The sequence below is a fragment of the Molossus molossus genome, unplaced genomic scaffold, assembly GCF_014108415.1.
Source record: "Molossus molossus isolate mMolMol1 unplaced genomic scaffold, mMolMol1.p scaffold_m16_p_8, whole genome shotgun sequence".
In the NCBI taxonomy this organism is placed as follows: domain Eukaryota; kingdom Metazoa; phylum Chordata; class Mammalia; order Chiroptera; family Molossidae; genus Molossus; species Molossus molossus.
In genome coordinates, this window is record NW_023425402.1 from 19846135 (window position 1) to 19852273 (window position 6139).

Below are 6139 nucleotides of genomic sequence, written 5' to 3' on the forward strand. Positions count from 1 at the left end.
AGCCCCAGAGCCTATGAGAAATGAGGCTGCATCTAGTGGAATAGGTAAAGGAGGAGGAGGAGGAGGAGGAGGAGGAGGAGGAGGAGGAGGAGGAGGAGGAGGAGGAGGAGGAAGAGAAGATATCATGTTACCATTAGTCAGAATGTGAACACAGAAGGCGGTTTTTCCGTCCCCAGCACCCAGGAGAGCCCAAGGTATGTGAGAGACACATTTGTGCACAAGTCAAAGAATGAATGAATGACCCCTGAGGAGAATGATGACAGTTTCTAAAGTGTGTGTGTGTGTGTGTGTGTGGTCCGTGCCCCTAGCAGGAACCAAACCTAGGACTCTCTGGTCCACAGGCCGATGCTCCAACTGCTGAGCCAAACCGGCCAGGGTTGGTTTTGTTTTAAAATTACAAGGCAATTTATCAATTTCAGAGGGGCAGATGAGCATATTTGCAACTCTAGATAATTTGGGAATGTGATCATTTAAGTAGAAATGCTCCCAGTCTACTGTGGACCTCCTCTTTTTTGGACTTGGAGCCTTATGTTAAAAAGGATTGTAAGGTCCCACCTAGGTTCAGCAAGAAACGTCATGCCTGATGAGTGCCGTCTGTCGCCAGAGTGGCGGTGCAAGCCTCTCTCATTTGTCCCTCTTCCTTGTACTTAGAGCTGAGTTTCTGAATGAGTTGCAATTCAGAAATACAAGTATCTGCTTGGGTCCTGGAGCTAATTTTGGATAGAGTTGTAGGAGATGACTCACGCAGCCTGAGGCACCCCTGCCTGTCTGAACACGCTAAGTGAGAGCTGGCATCAGGACTGGCGAAGAAAACTTGAAAGGTACAGTAGCCTGGGAACTAAAACTGCAGTCAGGCAGGAAGGAGTGCCCCGAAAGGTGTGATCTCCCCAAACTATTCATGCAACACAACACCATAAGGTGAGCTAGATGGGAATTCCTATAAACAAAGTGGACACTTTTCCAAGGTGTTTTTCTCCACTGACCTTCACTCCAAGGTGACAGGGAGGGCGTATTCTCAGTTGTTTGCCAACCTTCTAGGTGGCAACTCACCTCATACTTTTGGCCAGTCCCACTGATAGGAAGGACCAGTTCTGAAAGGTTAACCAGAGAATGAGGAAATTAGAGTTAGGTGACCCACATTTGGGGGTGCGTGTATGTGCTTTGTTCCCTGCTGCCTAATTTCATCACCGTATGTACCAGCTATTCCACAAGCATAATTAGAACTCCAATGATATAGCCAGATGGCTAAATGAGTCTTTGGTGAATTTCTTGGCCTCAATAACAGAATGTATGCAGTCACGCTTACCAGTTCTCATTGCCGCGGATGAGCTGTTTCATAAAGACCCTTGGGGGAAAGAAAGATATAAAGGATCTATTAGAATCAGAAACATCTCATCCTCAGCTATGTTAGATGGCTTCCAGCCAAACTCTCTGTAGCTCAGTATTGTATCCGAGAACTGCAGTGTGGATTCAAAGTCTGGCAAGTTTGAAGAATCACATAATTTCAGAGTTGGAAGGCTTTCAGCATCTTAGCAACTATGTTGATACTGAGATGATTTTAAATAAATTGATATACTGGGCAAGTGCTCTGCTCCATAACCAAAGCTCACTGGATTGTTGACTAAAAAAAAAAGAATTGCACCCGGTGATGCAACATTTTTTTTATTCCCACAATTGTCCTCAGAATATAAGATACATACACCATCCAGTGCCGCACTGGTGGCCACTCAAAATGAGGGAGACAGATGCCTTTGCAAAAAGGTTTTAGCAACTTTTCCCGGGAGGAAATGTTTCCTTGTAAGTTGATATAAAGACAGCTCACTAAGAGAAGAAGCTACTAAAGATTATTTTACTTAAAAAAATCTAGCTTTACATTCAGCCTAAAGGCAGGGAATGGAAAAGCTAGTTAGCTCATCCAATGCATCAAACAAGGGGACAAAGAACAGGCAGCCTACTTGTCTGATGAGGTGGTTTGCACTTTCACTCCTAGGAGTAAGCAATTAGAGCCTGACAAATGATTTTTTATTTTATTTATTTTTAATATTGTATTTAATGATTTCAGAGGGAGAAGGAGAAAGAGAGAGAGGGAGATTTGTTGTTCCACTTATTTATGCATTAATTGATTGATTATTTTATGTGCCCCGACTAGGCATCCAACCTGCCACTTTGGCATCTGGGGACAACAGCTCTAACCAACTGAGTGACCAGCTGGGGCTACAAATGACTTTTTTTTTTTTTTTTTAAAGAAAAACACATGCAAAGGAGAGAGGACATACTCCAACCTTGAACTAGTCAATTTCTAAATAATGTTAGGAAAGGTTCCTACATAATCCAGCATTCCAGAAAATACCATCCTAAATCACACATTTTCCCCATTCTGGAGCAGGAGCAGAAGCTGCCCTGTCTCCAGTAGGAAGAGGTGTTGGCGTGGCTTGTGTACTCACGGCCCAGGAGATCCAGCAGCCCAGCAGGAAGGTCCGCGCTGCGCTTTGCCCCTCCCTGCGCCACCATCACGGGCGCAGCGCCGGCACCACCCCCGGCCCCCTTCAGGGGCTGTGATCCTTCTTCTCCATTTTTCAAAGGGGAAATCCAGGAGGCCCCGTGTAGCCCAGCCGTCTGTTGTGAGAGGCCAACGTGAGACTTGTAATACTGCCGGTGCTTTCAAGTCTTGTGTAAGTCTGTGATTCACTCCACATAGGTCCGTCCAGCACGCCTAAGAGAAATTACAGGTTTCTCTTGTCTGAAGCGTATCCATTAAAATGAGTCACTTGTTTGTCCTTTAATTTCTCACCTCTATCTCAGATGATCATAGGAGATCTGTGTTGCCTCTGCTGCCTTGGTGTAATTGGAACAGGGGGCATCAAACGCAAGGCTCTGTCACTGCTGCGGATGAGTTTTAAGGGCTATCACGTGTTGGCCTGCACTGATGCTGGACTTGGGAACGGTGGCTAGGAAATTGACCAGAAAATTCTGATCGAAACGCTACGTTAGCATCGAAGAGATTTGTGTTTTATTTTAGTGACTGGGCCAAGGAGTTCTTACTGAGCCTCTACCTGGGGCCCATGGCCATGGGCAACTCAGACCAGAGACACAGTCTTCCCTTGCAGGAATCGTCACATGACCTGACTTCAGACAGGGTAGCCAGTTTGGACTGTCCTTCTCATCACCAAATCGTCCCACACATCCCTATTCTAGTGTCTTCTCTTCAGGTGTCTTCATGATCCCAAAACGCAATGCTAACCTTTATTTAAATATTGCCAGGGGAAATGTTGACAATAAAGAAGAATAAGGGAAAGGCAGTTTTATGACATCTTTTACAGTAAGGCAGATCAAGGAGGCAGCGTCTGTGGAAATAGGTCAGTTCCATTGAGGTTGCTAGTTAAGTACCAGGTCATTTGGGAATTGGAAAAACCAGTATCATCAAACCCTTGGTTGTGTAATCAAAGGACTTTATTGAACATATCGTACATGCAAAGCACGGTGCTCTGCATTTTGGTCATACAAAAGTGAGTACCATGGTAACAAACATGAACAGTCCTGTCCGCAAAGGTTTAGAGTCTTATCTGGAAAATATAGGCACACACACACACACAAAAACTAAAATTAAACAATGTAACACAATAAATACTAAATATGAAGTGAGTGGCACAGATGCTAAATATCAGGGGAAAGCGGGTAGGAGAATCAGCACTCTAGTTGGACGAATCGAGAAAGACTTCACAGAGAAGGCGGAGTGAAGCAGAGCTAGGACTCAGGGTGCCCTGAGTGGAATCCATGACGGATGTTCTTTCCCGGGCAGGGAACTGTATGTTACGACCACGGTAACATTCAATGAAAGCCCAATGGCAAGCTCCGCGGACTTGGCTGGCTGATACCCTTGATGTTGAACAGACTGAATCAAATACTTAGCTCATCGATTGAGAGGTTATTGGTTTTACTCCCATGAGAGTGTCTACCTCCAAGCTCATGGTTATAGCTATGTGCTTGCTTGTGTGTGTGTGTGTGTGTGTATGAATTCATAGGAACTCTAATGAAAACTGCTAACATTTTAATGGCCAATAATCATTTGCCAAGTACTATTCTGCTATTTACCTACAATTATTTATTTAATCTTTCCAACAACTTTATGAAATAGGCTTTAGTTTCCTCAACCTGTAGATGAGAAAACTGAAGTCTAAGGAATTTAAATAACTGCCGAGGATCATCCTGTAGTAAGCACTCTCGCCGTGCATCTGCCTTAGACACTGTTGGCACCAATGTTTCCTTGAGCCGCCTGAACAAGTCACTTCCTCAATGAACAGAACAGAACACCAAATGTGGTTCCACCAGGTCGTCCACAGTCAACCTAATCCATGCACGTCCACTGACATCTTTCAGGGTGGGGCAGACTGAGCTGTGGGGTGTGTGTGTACAGCTAGTTCAAGGGTTTTCAAAATCATTCTGGAGTTTCTCCTTTAGCATCCAAGGGGCCTTTCTTGGTTTATAATGACCTCTGGTTGAATGCTTTTTCTACCATGCTACTGTAGGGTGGGAGCACATTGGCATGGAGTGTGCTTTCACACTGGTGTGGCTGCTCAGCGTACAATGGAAATGAAAGCGCCCTCTCTCTCCTTCTATGTCTCTGTCTCTCTCTCTCTCCCCTACCCTCTTGTGCTCAGAGTTGCCATTTGTGAAATGAGACAATTGGATCTGGTACTTTCTAAAGTTCCAAATTTATAATCCTACAGCTACTGGGATTTATAAGATTACCTCCTCACTTCAATCTGCTGATGCTGGGTGAGTGACATTTCTCTGTGCTGAAATCTGTGCATTGAGAAACTGCACTGTGCCTGTCCCACCCCCGTCCCTGGAAGGGCCCTGCACAAGTCCTGAGAAGGCCAAGTTCAGACCACCTTCCACCTTCATTTGAGAACCGGGCAACTGTTGTCCCAACATGAGCAATGCCACTTGAACGATGACTCCTTCTCCAGGTTGGTAGATTTTTTTCTGCCTCTTTGTGGACCTCTTTATTGTGTTTCTGCTTTCTCAAACTTTCCTACTCAGAGGAAAATTTTTTGAGAGAGAGAGAGACCTCACTCATTCACAAAGTGTTCCCATTTGTAATGTGATGTAATTAATGCAGGCTTCTGGTAGGATAATTGGGGGCTACCTATTGCCCCCTTTTCTGTATCACTAATTTTCTTCCAATGCACCAGCCTGTGTACTTGCTTTATTAAAGTATAAAAGTGTGCTTTTTTTTTTTACTCTCAAAGGGCTTCTCTCTGTAGCCCTGCTCTTAGGTGACTCCTACTTTGAATGTTGAATTTGTTTATACAGGAGGTTTAGAAAATGAGCAGTTCTCTACCTGAAATGTGTTTTTCTTTTTCCTTCCTCATCCCAGGTATCAGAAATCATATTGTTGGTGAGGGTTAGTCTCACATTGTTAGAGTATACAGAGATCCTTCAGTGGCTCCTTGTCTGTGGAGAAAGTCCAGGACTGGGAGCCTGCAGATGGGTTTCCACCTCTGGCTCAGCCTGGATTAGCTGTGACCCATTGCTCCAAGTTTCAGTCTCCTTAACTTAAAATAAGCATCTTTCTGCCCAGCTGTTGTGGCTCAGTGGTTGAGGGTTCACTCGTGCACCAGAAGGTCTTTGGTTCGATTCCTGGTCAGGGCACATGCCCAAGTTGTGGTCCAAATCCCCAGTGGGGGCATGCAGGAGGCGGCCAGTCGATGTTCTCTCTCATCAATGTTTCTATCTCTCCCTTTTCCTTCCCCTCTCTCTAAAATCAATAAAGAAAAAATAAAATAAAATAAATTTTAAAAATGAGCATATTTCTGGTTCAAAAGCTCTACCATTTCACTTAGTTCATGGCCAAAAGAATTGCATAGAATCCCCAGCCAAGCTGACCATGCAATCAATTTAAATTTGGAGGGGTGGAATATGCTAGCAATAGGATTCCTTCTGTACAAAGAGCCAGCAATGACCTACTTAGAGTCAGCCTGACTGTTGGTGACTATTTATGAGGGCCCCTCCCTTTGTAACCCACAGAATCCAGCCAGGTGATATCCCAGGTGGCTTTTGCCGGGATCAGCCAGAGTGCTCTTCCTGAGGGTGAGTGAACATGACCCACAGCTTGGAGCTGGAGGCCTGGCAAAAC